At 49.2% G+C, this 16,213-nt stretch overlaps 1 long non-coding RNA gene across 1 annotated transcript; it reads left to right on the top strand.

Annotated features, from left to right (window-relative positions):
- Positions 1-6,683: 6,683 nt before the first annotated feature.
- Positions 6,684-16,002, top strand: LOC121824747 (uncharacterized). Its single transcript, XR_006066718.2, has 5 exons — positions 6,684-6,788; positions 7,250-10,727; positions 11,566-11,681; positions 12,383-15,477; positions 15,743-16,002. It is a non-coding gene; the product is annotated as an uncharacterized LOC121824747 (long non-coding RNA).
- Positions 16,003-16,213: the final 211 nt, after the last annotated feature.

Raw genomic sequence — 16,213 nt, forward strand, 5'->3', positions numbered from 1 at the left:
CCACCTCCTCCAGGGTAAATCCTCCCCTGAGGACTGCGATCAACCTGGTAGACTCAGTCCAGGCAGGTCCAGTCCCTTCCTCCCAGACTGAGCCAAGCGTCCCTGCATAAGCTCCAGGTTTCAAACAGCCAACTCATGCAATGAGCACAGGACTTGGTCCCACTGCCTAGTTGCCTCCCAAACTGATCAAGCCAATCGACTGTCTCACCTATTCAGAGGGCCTGATCCAGCTGGGGCCCCCTCAGCCTTTGGTTCATAGTTCATGTGTTTCCATTCATTTGGCTATTTTTCCCCCAATAATTGAGTAGAACTGAAATTTATTATAAGCCACAGTCGTCCTAGGGACCTCCATACTATATATATAGCCTCTATGGTTCTATGGGCTGTGGTCTGATTGTTCTTTATTTTATATCTAGAATCCACTTATGAGTGAGTACATACCATGACTGTCTTTCTGGGTTTGGGTTACCTCACTCAGGATGATTTTTTCTAGTTCCATCCATTTGCCTGCAAATTTCATGCTTTCATTGTTTTTCTCTGCTGAGTAGTACTCCATTGTGTATATGTACCACATTTTTTCCATCCATTCTTCCGTTGACGGGCATCTAGGTTGTTTCCAGGTTCTGGCTATTACAAATAGTGCTGCTATGAACATAGCTGAGCATGTATCTTTATGGTATGAATCAGCATTCCTTGGGTATATGCCCAAGAGTGGGATGGCTGGGTCTTGAGGTAGTTCGATTCCTAATTTTCTGAGAAACCGCCATACTGATTTCCACAGTGGTTGTACAAGTTTACATTCCCACCAACAGTGGAGGAGTGTTCCCTTTGCTCCACATCCTCTCCAACATTGGTTGTCATTGGTGTTTTTGAACATAGCCATTCTGACAGGTGTAAGGTAGTATCTCAGAGTCGTTTTGTTTGCATTTCTCTGATGATTAAGGATGTTGAGCATTTCTTTAAATGTCTTTCAGCCATTTGTAGTTCTTGTTTTGTGAATTCTCTGTTTAGCTCTTTAGCCCATTTTTTAATTGGACTGTTCAGTATTTTGATGTCGTTTCTTGAGTTCTTTATATACTGTGGAGATCAATCCTCTGTCAGATGTGGGGTTGGTAAAGATCTTTTCCCATTCTGTTGGCTGTCTTTTTGTCTTATTGACTGTGTCTTTTGCCCTGCAAAAGCTTCTCAATTTCGAGAGGTCCCATTTATTAATTGTTGTGCTCAGGGTCTGTGCTGTTGGTGTTTTATTTAGGAAATGGTCTCTGGTGCCAATGTGTTCAAGAGTGCTTCCTACTTTCTTTTCTATTAAGTTTAGTGTAACTGGATTTATGTTCAGGTCTTTGATCCACTTGGACTTGAGTTTTGTGCATGGTGACAGATATGGATCTATTTGTAATCTTTTACATATTGACATCCAGTTATGCCAGCACCATTTGTTGAAGATACTTTCTTTTTTCCATTGTATAGTTTTGGCTCCTTTGTCAAAAACCAGGTGTTCATATGTGCATGGATTAATGTCAGGGTCTTCAATTCGATTCCATTGGTCCGTATGTCAGTTTTTATACCAGTACCAAGCTGTTTTTATTATTATAGCTCTATAGTAGAGTTTGAGGTCAGGGATGGTGATGCCTCCAAAGGTTGCTTTATCATATAGGATTCTTTTAGCTATCCTGGGTCTTTTGTTTTTCCATATGAAGTTGAGTATTTTTCTTTCCAAGTCTGTGAAGAATTGTGTTGGGATTTTGATGGGGATTGTATTGAATCTGTAGATTGCTTTTGGTAAGATTGCCATTTTTACTATGTTAATTCTACCTATCCATGAGCATGGGAGATCCTTCCATTTTCTGATATCTTCTTCAATTTCTTTCTTTAGAGATTTAAAGTTCTTATCAAAAAGGTCCTTCACTTGTTTAGTTAGTGTTATCCCAAGGTATTTTATATTATTTGTGGCTATTGTAAAGGGTGATGTTTCTCTGACTTCTTTCTCAGCCCTTTTATCATTTGTGTATAGGAGGGCTACTGATTTTTTTGAGCTGATCTTGTATCCTGCCACTTTACTGAAGGAGTTTATCAGCTGTAGGAGTTCCCTGGTAGAGTTTTTGGGGTCACTTATGTATACTATCATATCATCTGCAAATAGTGAAAGTTTGACTTCTTCCTTGCCAATTTGTATCCCTTTGATCTCCTTTTATTGTCTTATTGCTCTAGCTAGAACTTCTAGTACTATATTGAATAAATATGGGGAGAGTAGACAGCCTTATCTTGTTCCTGAATTTGGTGGTATCACTTTGAGTTTCTCTCCATTTAATTTGATGTTTGCTGTTAGCTTGCTATAAATTCCTTTTATTATGTTTAGAAATGTTCCTTGTATTCCTGATCTTTCTAAGACCTTTATCATGAAGGGGTGTTGGATTTTGTCAAAGGCTTTTCAGCATCTAAGGAGATGATCATGTGGTTTTTTTCTTTCAGTTTGTTTATATGGTGTATTATATTGACTGATTTTTGTATGTTGAACCATCCTTGCATCCCTGGGATGAATCCAACTTGGTCATGATGGATGATTGTTTTGATGTATTCTTGGATTCGGTTTGCCAATATTTTGTTGAGTATTTTTGCATCAATGTTCATGGGGGAGATTGGTCTGTAGTTCTCTTTCTTTGTTGCATCTTTGTGTGGTTTGGGTATCAGGGTAATTGTAGCCTCATAAAAAGAGTTTGGTAGTGTTCCTTCTGTTTCTATTGTGTGGAACACTTTGAAGAGGATTAGTATTAGTTCTTCTTTGAAAGTCTGGTAGAATTCTGCACTGAAACCATCTGGTCCTGGGCTTTGTTTGGTTGGGAGACTTTTGATGACTTTTTCTATTTCTTTAGGGGTTATTGGTCTATTTAAATAGTTTATCTGGTCTTGATTTAATTTTGGTATGTGGTATTTATCCAGAAAATTGTCCATTTCTTCCTGGTTTTCCATTTTTGTGGAGTACAGGTTTTTGAAGTATGATCTGATGATTCTCTGGATTTCCTCGTTGTCTGTTGTTATGTCTCCCTTTTCATTTCTGATTTTGTGAATTTGGGTGCTCTCTCTTTGCCTTTTGGTTAATTTGGCTAGTGGTTTGTCTATCTTGTTGATTTTTTCAAAGAACCAACTCTTTGTTTCATTGATTTTTTGTATTGTTCTCGTTTTCTATTTTGTTGATTTCAGTCCTCAATTTGATTATTTCCTGGAGTCTATTTCTCCTGGGTGAGTTTGTTTCTTTTTGTTCTAGAGCTTTCAGTTGTGCTGTTAATTCATTGGTATGGGATTGCTCCATCTTCTTTATATGTGCATTTAGAGCTATGAATTTTCCTCTTAGCACTGCTTTCATAGTGTCCCATAAGTTTGGGTATGTTGTACTTTCATTTTCATTGAATTCTAGGAAATCTTTAATTTCTTTATTTCTTCCTTGACCCATTGATGTTTCAGGTGGGCATTATTCAGTTTCCATGAGTTTGTGGGTTTTCTATAATTTTTGTTGTTGTTGAGGTCTAACTTTAAGGCATGGTGGTCTGATAAGATACAGGAGGTTATTCCAATTTTTTTGTATCTGTTGAGATTTGTTTTGTGTCCAAGCATGTGGTCAATTTTTGAGAAGGTTCCATGGGGTGCTGAGAAGAAGGTATATTCTTTTGTGTTAGGATGGAATGTTCTGTAGATATCTATTAGGTCCATTTGAGTCATAACATCTGTTAGGTCCTTTATTTCTTTGTTAAGTTTCAGTCTGGTAGATCTGTCTTTTGGTGAGAGTGGTGTGTTAAAATCTCCCACTACTAATGTGTGGGGTTTGATGTGCATTTTAAACTTTATTAGTGTTTCTTTTATGAACGTGGGTGCTTTTGTATTTGGAGCATAAATGTTTAGAATCGAGACTTCATCTTGGTGGATTTTTCCCGTGATAAATATGTAATGTCCATCCTGATCTCTTTTGATTGATTTTAGTTTGAAGTCTATTTTATTAGATATTAGGATCACTTTCTTTTTCTTGTTCTCTTTTCTTTTATAACCCCCTGTCCCAGCTAGGTTTATGTCAAGCTGACACAAGCTAGGGTCATCAGAGAAGAGGGAACCCCAATTGAGAAAATGCCTCCATAAGATCCAGTGTAGGGCATTTTCTCAATTAGTGATTGGTCGGGGAGGGCCCAGCTCATTGTGGGTGATGCCATCCCTGGGCTGGTGGTCCTGGGTTCTCTAAGAATGCAGGCTAAGCCGGCCAGTAAGCAGTACTCCTCCGTGGCCTCTGCATCAGCTCCTGCCTCCTGGTTCCTGCCCCATTTGAGCTCCTGTCCTGACTTCCTTTGATGATGAACAGTGATGTGGAAGTGTAAGCTGAAGTGAGCCCTTTCCTTCCCAACTTGCTTGGGTTATGGCATTTTGTCACAGCAATAGAAACTCCACATCCATGAAGATACCCACCTAATTCAATTAGTGCTGCACCTATAAGGATGAATGTGAGACCATCCACTGGACAGTGGTTGACCTACCAGGGGCCACACTCTTGAAGAACAGTGACTCTCCCTTCCCCGGCAGCCATCAGTGGTGGTCAACAGCTCCTTGGCCACAGGTGGGAGCCTGTAACCCCCTCCCTTCTTCTCCATGCTGAACTATTGACTGGGTAGGTCTTGTCAGGAAAAAAAAAAGTGGTGAGGAGCAGGGCAATAGTTCCTCCATAATGGTAACTCTGATCTTGTCTTTTCCAGATGCAGGGAAGTCCCATGTGCTCCAGCCAGGACAGATGCAACAATCTGGTCCCCTTGGCCAAGAGTCAGATAAAGTTCATCCTGGCAGGGGCATTTGTGTGTGTGTGTGTGTGTGTGTGTGTGTGTGTGTGTGTGTGTGTGTGTGTGTTAGTCTCATGGAAGAAGAAGGGCCTTCCAAAGTGCTTGAGTGGCAGACATTGGGCATGGGCAGTGATTGATATACCTGAGTCCTTCATTCTTTTATGTCACATGCAATGATCCTTAGGAGACTTTGGTCTCCAGCAGTCACTCAGGCTAGCAGGGGTGCAGGATGAGGCACAACCTCAGATGCATCTTTGTAATAAGGTGCCCGTGGATGAAACTTGGTCCTCTGTAGCCACACTGGTCTCATGTTCTTGGGTGGCTGTCACAGTTCTCCTCTCCTGACTGTTTTCTTTGCTCCCCACATTCTGTTGACCAGTTTGGTCCTTCACCTGTGGACATCGTTCTGAACCCACACTGAATTTGGTCCAGCTCCTTGAAGCTCCAAAGCCATCTCAGGCATGAGTGACATGTTCCAACATGTCACTGCCCCCCTTCCTCCTTCCTGCTAGGGCAGAAAACAGGTTTGCACAGGCACTCTGGGGATACTTACGGTCCACCTGTGGCTAGCTTAGTGTACATTGTCCTTCCCGTCCTTTTGATGCCTCTCAGAAGAAGTAGTGGAACCAGACCATCCTGGCTGCAGTGTCCCCAGGATGCTATAACCAGTAAGGATAAGGACGGGAGAGCTGGCCTTCAGGGGGACATGGGAGGCTGTGTGTGAGCCCTTCTGGAGGGGGCTTTGCCCAAAGGAGCGAGTAGCTCTGCACGTGGCCCCAGGACAACCTTCTGGCTAGGTCTCCTGAGCCTTTGCACGTATCCAGCCTCGCTTGTGCCCTCCCACACACTATTTCCACATAGAAACCACCCTCGTTCTCCACATTCTGGCTCAGAGGCCTGTCTGCCCCCGAAAGGGAGGCGGCGGCATGAATCCCACAGGAAGCTGTCCCCGGCAATGCTCCGCAGGGGGAGCATTCCTGAGGGCCCCTTGGGATCTGGCCCTGGACTTCCCAGGCCCAGCTCCTCCCCAGGCCAGCTCAGCAGCGTCTCCCTACGTGACTGCCTGAGGGTGCACAAGCCCCACCAAATGTGGGTGTGTGCCTGGGGCCTGAGTGAGGAGCAATGCCTGTGTGGACTTGTCTTCTGAAACAAGCCAGCCGGCAGAGACGTCAAAGCCGCGTCGGCTGAACAATGCTGCTTATTTTAGCCTGGCAACCATCTCCTGGCAGACACCGGCGAGCGAAGTGCCTGGTCCTGCTGGTTGTATGGACCCTCCTTTGGGTCTGGGACCTGGGGTAGGAGGTGGGGGGCCAGAGAGAGAGGAGAGCTGCTTCCTGGAAGTTCATCACCGGCCCCTTGGTTTCTAGCCCTGACATCATCTCAGAGTCGAAGTGTCGATGACGTTTGCAGGCGCCTTGGAGATGTAGAAGGAAGGTGCCTGATCTCATCAGGGCAGGCACCTGACTCACAGAATAGCTTGGTTCCCTGAAGAAGTGAACAGGGTGTTTCTCGGAGCAAAGAAACCATAGGACTTAGGGGACTATGCCCATCCCTGACCCCCTTACCTCCAGCCCCTCAGAACCTTTCTTCTTATAATGCATGATGCTTTTTGTCTGAGACACTGCCATCTGGAATAAGCAAGTTGATGGCTGTTAGGTCTGCTGGAAGCTTCCAGTACACATGGTGGGTAAGGACGGGTCCATGGTGCGCGTGGTGAAGAGGGGTCCTTGGTGTGTGTGGTGGAGGTGGGTCCATGGTGTGTGTGTTTGGGGGGAACTACATGGGTAACCCACAATAAAGCCAAATGCAGCTGTCACTTAGCTCTTGCATCACAATACTGTGTGACAACCACCAGCTTGTCACTCTCCTTCAGGCTCACTGGGCTGCTAGGCCCCTGGGGCTGGGGCCCCATGTTCCTCCCAATGTCCTCCGTCCTCCGGACCCAGGAACTGGCCAGGCAAACTCCATGGCAGCAAGGTGAGCACACCGCAAGCTCTTCTCTTCTCTTCCAGCCTCTGAGCTCCCATGGAGCTAGTGACATGGCAAATTCCAAAGCCAGGTGCTTGAGAGCAGCCCTCGGCCCTTCTGAGGCTCAGGGAGCAGGTCTCTAGTTTTCCCTTGAGCTGAGGTGTGGTGCAGAGAGCTCCAGGCCCAAGGAGACATATGCTGACGAGGGCCTCAGCTGTCTCAGAGTTAGGAAGGGGCACCTGTGACATTGGCTAGTGGAAAGCCTTCGGATCTGTGTCTCTGTTGCCCTTTGCCTCAATTTCTCTTCTGAGGAACGCAGATGAACCACAGCCCCTCCCTCTGGTTGTTTCCAAGGGTTTCCTTGGGGCCACCTGGGCACGGACACTGGGCTCTGACTTGGGCTTCCTGGACTGTCCTGAGGTGGTTGGGCTGGTCCCATTGAAAAGGCCTTCGATTTCTTGCTCTCCTAGGGGCCGGCTACAGCGAGTCTCCCAGCACTCACAGCCGTCCTGATGCGGAGTCTCCACTGCCCAGGGCTTTGGCTGTGTCTGTTGAGTTCTGCACCTGGCCCCCGGGGGCAAGGAAGGTGCTGATCAGGCGGTCACAGACAGGTCCAGCAGGAAGAATGCCGTGTGGCGGCGTAGCTGCTCCCCTGGCCCAGTGGCCGTGAAATGTCCTGGACATCACACTGCTTCCCTTTCGGGCCAGCTGTGAAGGCCCACTCCCTCTCCACCAGAAGCCCCACCTGTGACAGGGACTGGCCCGTGTGTCTATCCTGTGCCTGGCATGTCCAACCCCTCTTGTGCTTATAGCAATCTAGAACTGCCAGCCGTAGCCCATTATAATCAATCCACTGCCTACTCCAGGCAGTGACTTGACTGGCTCTTCCCAGCATGTGTGTGTGTGTGTGTGTGTGTGTGTGTGTGTGTGTGTGTGTGTGTGATAATGTGTTTATATGGTATATATGAATGTGTGTGCATTAGTGTGTCTGTGTACAAGAGGTGATATGTTGAGTGTAATGGATATGTGAATAAATGTGTGGGGTATGTATAAATTTGTGTGAATATGTGAACACATATGCATGTGTTTAAGTATGTGTGGTGCGTGCAACATATATGCGAGCCTGTGTCTGGTCTGTGCCATGTCCCTGACAGCGTTTGTCCAAGTGTGCCCGTGGTATGTCTGGGAGTGGGTAGGGGACGTGTATAACTTGTGCATGTGGCACGTGGACCCAGAGCTCTGCTGCCCCCCCCAACACTGCACACTTGGTGTTTACTCTGGTTCTAATCCTACCCTATGGATGGGGGAAATCCCAGGACCCCTGCTACCATGTCCCTCTGAACTCTCCAGGCAGCTCCAGGGTGTCAAGTCTAGACAGGGACTCTGTAGATGAGGTTCCATCTTGTTTGGGGGTGAGTAGGTCTTCTGTGAGAGTTGTCGGATTGCTCGGTATTAGTCCCTTTAGGTTGGTCAGTACCAGCAGTTCCCAGACTGGCTTAGCCCAGGCACACTTGGAGCAGCTCAGATAACGAAATGCTTCCTGGCCCACAGCCCCTGGGGTCTGCTCAGCTGTTTCAAGACATGGCTGGAGCTGGGTCAAATGCACATGGTGTGTGTCTTAGTGAGGGTTTCTGTTGCTGTGAAGAGACACCATGACTACGGCAACTCTAATAAAGGAACACATTTAGTGGAGGTGGCAGCTTACAGTTTCAGAGGTTTAGTCCATTATTATCATGGTGTGAAGGATCATGGCAGCGTGCAGGCAGGTGCTGGAGAAGAAGCTGCTACATCTTGATCTGCAGGCAACAGGAAGTTGACTGTCACACTTGAGAGCAGCTTGAGCGTAGGAGACCTCAAAGCCCACCCTGACAATGACACACTTCCTCCAACAAGGCCACACCCACTCCAACAAGGCCACACCTCCTAATAGTGCCCCTCCCTTTGGAAGCCATTCTCTTTCAAACCACCACAGTGTGGGTTTTGAAACAGAACCCCTCAGGATATGCTCTCAGCCATCTATCCAACCTGGAGCCACTGCAGAGCCCAGCAGGGGACTTACCTGATCAGTGGCTTAAAATGTGAGGCAGTGGAAGTCAGGAGTCTCATGAGCACTCCCAGTTTGTAACTGGGTGTCTGAGACAGGAACAGGAAGAGGTAGAAGCCTTGGACCAAGGTTGGGGAGATGGCTGTCAGCTGACCAGTCGGGGTGTAGACCCAAGAGCCCTGCCCACGGAGCAAGGGAAAGAAGGCAGAGGGAGAGTGTGGCTGAGGCTCCCTGGCAGACTCCCTCAGAGCCCTGTATGGACCCAGGGAGGAGAGGCTGGCTTTTCAGCAGGTGAAGAGTCAGGTTCGGAGAAAGTAAATAAGAACCGCTTTGATAAGATCACATTTTTGCGGGAGTCTTCCCGGAAGAATGAGGAAAGATAAGAAATGGAATGGAGAGCTTTCAGTGTTCAGAAGACACTGTGATATCCCACTGCTGGATCTGTTAGGCAGCCATGAGCATCGCTGGAGCGGACACCTAAGTACAGGCAGACATGGAGGAAAGCTAGAATTAGCAGAAGCCCCAGCTCTGGAAAAACCACAAACCAAGCCGTCCCAGGGCCCCCAGAGGCAGCCTGCCCTGCAGAGGTTGCAGGGGCCATCCCATGGCTTGCAGCCAAATGAGAGGCACTTGTCTCCCAAGAGCTGAGGACACCAGGTCCTCTCCTCTCTGTCTGGTTGCCCGTGTCCCTAGGTTGTCCAGCTCTTCCAGGCAGGTGCAGATGGGAGGCTTTAGCAGGTGGGTGATCCCAGTCCCCACTGTGTTCTCTCAGGGGACATCTAGGATGTCACGCTACCCTCCTTCCAGAAGAGCCCCGTACAAGGCCAAGCCTGAAGCCTCTTCCCTCTGTCATCCCCAGAGCCATTTGTACTGCTGGCCACCACGGCTGTCAGTGGCAGCTGCTTTGTGGTCACCTTGTGGGTCTAGCTGGCTGGCCTTGGTCCAGGCCCTCTGTGGGCACAGTCCTTGAGTGAGGCTGTGGGTGGTCTCGGGACCCCTCTCACCCAGGGCAGAGCTGACGGACAGCTCCCCACTTTCTGGAGTGGTAGGTGGGTCTGTCCTGGGGAAGGTCAATGGCTGGTTGCTTCTGAAATGTCTGCCACACTTTCGCTGCACCTCCTGCGGGGGTTGGTGGGGGTTCTGGTGGTGGCCAGCCAGTGTTTATGCTGAAGCTGATGCACGCTCTCACGCATCCAATCATCCACCTGTGGCGGTTAGTCTTTACTGCAAAGGTGACGCCATCTAGAATAACTCGGGAAGAGAGTCTCAGTGGAGGATTGTCCAGATCAGGTAGGTTGACCTGTGGGCACGTCCGCATGCTACTGTCTTGATGATGTTAATTGAGCTTAAAAGTGGGTGACACTATTCTCTGGGTTTGAGTCATGGGCCATACAAAACAGGAGAAAGTGAGCCGGGTGCAGGCATGCAAGCATGCATTCTCTGCTCTTGACTCTGGATGAGACCAGCTGCTTCAACCCCCCCCCCCCCCCCCCCCCACACACACACCACCATCTTGACTTCCTCCTGTGATGGACCATAGCCTGGAACTGTAGCCTGGAACTGTGAGCTAAAGCTACCCCCCCCCCCACTAAATCGGGGTGGGTTTGTTTGTTTGTTTTTTGTTTTTTTTTTGTTTTTTAGAGACAGGGTTTCTCTGTGTAACAGCCTTGCCTGTCCTGAAACTCACTTTGTTAAACCAGGCTGGACTCGAACTGACATGAGATCGGCCTGCCTCTGCCTCCCGAGTGCTGGGATTAAAGGAGTGTGCCACCATGCTGGGCTTGTCAGGGTATTTTTTTTATTACAGCAACAGAAAACAGGACACCCTCTATCTGATCAAATTGGTAGCAGGAGGCCTCCATGTGCCTGGCCCTGGGCTCCTGCAGGGACCTCACAGAGCTCAGGTTAGCTGCTGCCTTGAGTCCAGGAAGGGGTGGCAATGAGGGACAGGTGGGGCCGGAAAGGCCCCTAGGGGTGACAGCTGGATGGAGTGACCCTCCGGAGATGGAGCAGGTATGTATGTATGGAGGGGTGGGGTGTCACAGGAGACACTGACATACACAGTCACTCTATATTCACAAGAGAGGGAAGGAATGCCCATGCAGTAATTCTGGGACTCCCGGCTCTTGGCTCCTCTCATGAGGTGGATGAGGCAAAACGGGTCTTATGTGGCCCGAGGATGCTGTCAAGTTTTGGCTCTGCCTGCCTCCTTCTGCTTCAGAGCTCCTAACCCGTAGGATCCACCCATCTGTGGTGGGTGGCCTGGGGCTCATGTCCTTCTCCATAGTCATCTTCACTTACCCCCTTCCTTCTGCCCAAAGATGCCCTGTGTTTTCACCTTCTGGGTTCAGCAGCCAAGGGCCACTGCCATAGCAACCAGTGGTCCTTCCCCCATCTCTCTCTTCCTTCTCCCCATCCCCCATAGTCACTCTCTATCTTCATAAGAGAGGGAAGGAAGACCCGTGAGGTAGCTCTGGGACTCCTGGCTCTTGGCACCTCTCAGTCTCCTGTCCCCTCCTTCCACAAGCAGGATCCACTCCTTGTTGATTTTTGAGACCCAAGGCCCCTTGAGGTACACAGTGCCACTCCAGGTAATGGAGGTGGTACCATCTGTCCTCAACTGGGATGGAGAGCCGAGCTTACAGGAGAGGGGCCATCTCCTCACAGACACCACAGTTGGGTAGGGTAGCCACATGTCCCCAACTCATTTCAAATCTAGAAAATGATGTGACTTCCCTCTAGCTGTATCCTGGCGTTGACTATCTCCATCCAGACCGACCTGGACCACAGCTGGTGTGTGGAAATGGTCATCGGAGACAACTACTGCCCCATGGAAGACTGAGCTGCTGATAAGAGAGGTTGGCCAGGCCTCCTGAATGCATTCTCGTTGACCTTGGGAGTCAGGGGTGCTTGATGGTTGAATGGGCATAAAAGAAAAAGCAAGCCCCCTGGGGGCACCCTACAGTAAAGCCCAGAGATACCCCTCCCTTCTTCCCATCAACCCTGCTGTGAATTCATGAGGTTGATACAATGTCACCCATGCTGACAGCCTGATTTTTCATGGTAATAGCCTGGTTTTTCATGAAGGCTTTCAAGCCCAAACCTTATCCTGGGCCACCCAATATCACATGCTTGCTCTTCTTTGGTGGTGACCTGCTCCAAAGCCCAGCATCCCCCCCAAAGTCCATCTCCATGAAGGTACACTCCTGGATATCAAAGCTCCCTTAGAGGTATCCATCCCTAGTGGGCGAAATAGAGTCTCCGCTACAAGGGTGCCTGCTTCCCAGTGATCTTGGGCCGGGCAGCTGGGCAGGAAGCTGCAGTATCTGCCCCACAAAGCACTTGGTAGCACCCAGTGGGAGGGCAGGGCTGTGTGTGTCCCAGATGTGACCTTAGGGACCCATCCACTGCCTCCTCTCTAAGGACAATAGGCCCTAGCACCTGGCAGGGTCAACTGACGCATTCTAACGCTCTTCCAGCTGGGGTTTTCCCCAGGGCTCCAAAGGCTGCCAGGAGGGACCAGTACCCCACCCATTGAAACTGGTTTTCTCTCGTGTAGGGTGGAAGCTGATGCAGCTGGAGGCCCAGCAGGGAGCAGAAACTGAACAGGCTGTACCCAGGAATGCAAATGTCCCCATCCCCAGAAAAGGGAAGGGCACAAGCTGCCACTGAAACTGGCAGCTGGCTCTGAGCACAGCGGAGCAAAACTTCTCTGCCTCATGTCAGCTCTGCCTTGCTGGGGGGGAGTGGCAATGGACAGGCAATCATCTGTTTGTGCTAACTGTGACATCCTGCCGTGGGGACCCAGTTTGTCACCCCCAAATCTATCAGAGTGCTACTGCACTGTCATGGCCAACATACTGTGCCCAGCCAGCTGGTTTATTACCTGGCCATCAGAATATACCAGAAGATCAGGTCCTGCCCAAAGCAGGAATGGGAGGAGAGGCTGGGCAGTGGAGGGCATTGATCCCAGCCTCAGGGAAAGGTACTGTAGGCAGCTCGGTGCTTACTCAGTATGTTTTACCCTCCACAGCGGGTACTTGGATCTGAGGGAGCTGCAGGTCCTATGAGCTCTCAGCACATAAAGCCCAGGGTGGGGATGGGCTGAAGCTCTTCGCAGCTAATACCCACATACGAGCGAATATGTATCGTATTTGTCTTTCTGGGTCTGGGTTACCTCACTCAGGATGGTGTTTCTTGTTCCATCCACTTGCCTGCAAATTTCACGATTTTTGCCATTTTGTAATGGCTGAGTAATACTCCACTGTGTAAATCTCTACCTGTAAGTGGGATCCTGGGCAATGAAGGAAGCCTGGTCGTACGGCCTCTCTAGGGACTGTCCAAGGAGGAGGTACTGATATTCTATGTGGAAGGCCATTCCCCAGGACAGCCAGGCTCTCCTGCAGCCGGCCTGACACTTGGCAGGAAGCACCCCAATTCTTAGGGCTTCCTGCTATAGGGTAACCCCAGTGACCTCGGAGTTAAGCTCACGAGTAAATCAAGAATGACTCAGTATGAAGCTTCTGTGAAGACCGTGTCATGGAAAGGTCCAGAAGGAAGGTCCAGCCTGGCAGCACGTGACTGGGACCACCGTGGGCCACTTGGAGCCGAGCGGCCAGGCTGGAACACTTCTTAGTTCTCGTCTGGCTGGAGTCCAGCAGAGGGTACACAAGTAGCCGAAGAGAAGGCCCCCAGGCACAGCATATGGGTCTGCAGCCAGAAGGCCTCCGCTCTGACCCTGGTTCGCTCTTGTCTCTATAATTACCGTTTTAAGGCTGGCGAGATGGTTTGGTCATTAATGCGCTTGCCACATAAGCTCCCAGGCCAGGCAGCCTAGCCCAATCGGCAAGCTCTAGGTTCAATGAGAGATCCTCTCTAAAAATAAGGTCGCAGGTGGTTGAGGAAGCCACCGGAGTTGACCTCTGTCCTCCACGTACGTGTACGCACCACACAAGCACACACAATTTATCGTTTTAATGATATCTTAGGGGCGGCTCCGGGCATGCTCAATATTGGACAGTGGTCACTGCCATCAACTTCCCATCTGTCCACACTAAAGTTTAGTCCCCCGCTAAACGACAGTCTCTCCGGGTCCCCTCTCTGGTCCTCGTACCTACCTTCCTGCTTTCTGTCTCTACCAATCTGGCCCTAAAGACTCTCGTTTGTTTTCTGAGACAAGGTCTCCTGCACTGTGTAGACGAGGAGTGACCTTGAATTCCTGACACTCCTGTCACCTCCCCAGTCCTGGGACGACAGCCATGACAGCCATGCTGGCTTCTACGGGCTTCTCATGAGTTTGCAGCGTCTTTCACCCAAGGCTCATGCCTGTCGCGTCAGAATTTCTCTCCCCCTCTCAGGAGCAGGCAGTATCTGTTCTCACCTGTGGATGACTCCTCAGCGCTTCTGGTTTCTGTGTGACCACACTGACCAGCAGCACCGTAAACACATGCCATCCAGATGCTTCTTCAAGTTCCTGCTTTCAGTTCTTTGGGGGAACGGAAGTGAAATTGCTAAATCAGATGGGTCTATATTTAATTGCATGAGGAACTGCCATGCTTAAATTTTGTTTATGATTTTGGGGTTTCTCTGGATGGTTCCCTCATATTTTTTGGAGTAGCGCCAAAGAGCTGATTTGAACGAAACTCCTGTTCTTATGTCTTTCTTATTCTTAGGGGGATATTGGTATGACTTGAGTCAGCTGGTTTGCTGGACAAGGTGGTGGGGTACAGGGACGAACTCAAGAGAATGGTGTTCCCAATTGGTTAGAGCTGACATCTCTAAAAAGTAATAGTTTTGTAGTTCTCTACAGACAACACACCCTATTGTGCTTGTGTGTGAGTGAACTCAATCCACACTGTGCCCACCTGCCAGACACTGAGCTTGGCTGGGGTGTTGAGGGCTAGGAGGCCAGGACTGTCACAAAGTTACAAATGGCTCCAGGCCCTGGTGACTTTACCAGTGATTCCTCCCACATCCCGAGGGTCACCGGCATGGCTATGTAGGTGGCTGTGAATCGTTGACAGGAAGGATGGTTTCTAGACCCTCTTCTTGAAGTGCTCAGAGAAGAGATGCTGAAACCCAGTGACGGAAGCACAGAAGGAGAGGCAGGATGAAGCTCAGTGGGCAGAGTTCTCACCCAGCACTCACCAACTTCAAGGTTTGATCCCTGGCATGGAATAAACCAGCCATGGTGGCACATACCTTAATTTCAGTACTTGGGAGATGGAGGCAGGAGGATCAGAAGTCCGAGGCAATCCTCGGCTACAGAGTAGTCCTAGGCCACCCTGGACTACAAGAAAAAGAAAACAAAAGAGAAGTTGGGGAGAGGGCTTGGCTTGGCTTGCCTAGCCCATCAGAAGTCCTGTGTTCAATCCCCTGCACACACATATGGGGCTTGACAGGGAGAGCCAATAATCCCAGCACTCAAGAGTCAGAGGCAGGAAGACCAGTTCACAGAGGAGGTAAGTGAGCAGAGGGGCCAGAGAAGGGTCCAAAAAAGTCTGACAGTTGGAACTAAGGGAGGTGACGTTGCCTATTCGCGTAATATATTCCAATCATTTGTGTATCTTCCTGAGGTGGCTCACTGCAGACTTGACTATGAACTTCAAAGCCATAAGCATACCAGAAGACCCGAGTCATTCCCTGGGTTACATGGTGAGTTCTAAGCCAGCCTAGATGCCCTAAGACCCTGTCTGGTAAGACAAAAACAAACCAGCAAGCCAAAAAGTACTCAAATGCATCGCAACCAGGATGAAGAGAAAGGCATTTCCACCAGGGAACTTTGCAGCAGGTCTGAGAATTTAGAACGAGTTCATCCTGGGGCTCTGTCTCTGGAAAGTTCCCTGTGGATATATATTCACACAGTGAGCCTTGCCGGGCACGGGACAAAGCTGGAAGCAGCTTTTTCTGTGTGTTCCAGGAGAAGCTCGGTCAAACCTGTGATGAACCCCGAGGACTGCAATTAGTGTTGGGCAGCTGCAGGATGGCCCAGTGGGTAAAGGAGCTTCCCCCAAGCTTGTTGACTTGAGTTCCATGCACCCCCACCAACCTCCATGGTGGGAAGAGAGACTGGACCCCTTCAAATCGTCCTCTGACCTCCACACGTGCACGGCGGCATGTGTGCCCCCCCCCCAAAGCAGGGCCACAAAACAAAAGGAATAAAACCATGATTAAAAATAATGAATCTGGTTAATTTGATGTGTGATGTGATGTGATGTGTGTGTGTGTGTGTGTGTTTATTTACAGTTTATTTATTTATTTATTTAGTTAGTTAGTTTTTTCTTTTCAAGACAGGGTTTCTGTGTGTAACAGCCCAGACTATCCTGGAACCTGTTTTGCAGATCAGGCTGGCCTTGAACTCACAGAGATCCACCTGACTCTTGAGTACTGG

Source organism: Peromyscus maniculatus, chromosome 21 (genome assembly GCF_049852395.1).
Source record: "Peromyscus maniculatus bairdii isolate BWxNUB_F1_BW_parent chromosome 21, HU_Pman_BW_mat_3.1, whole genome shotgun sequence".
NCBI lineage: Eukaryota > Metazoa > Chordata > Mammalia > Rodentia > Cricetidae > Peromyscus > Peromyscus maniculatus.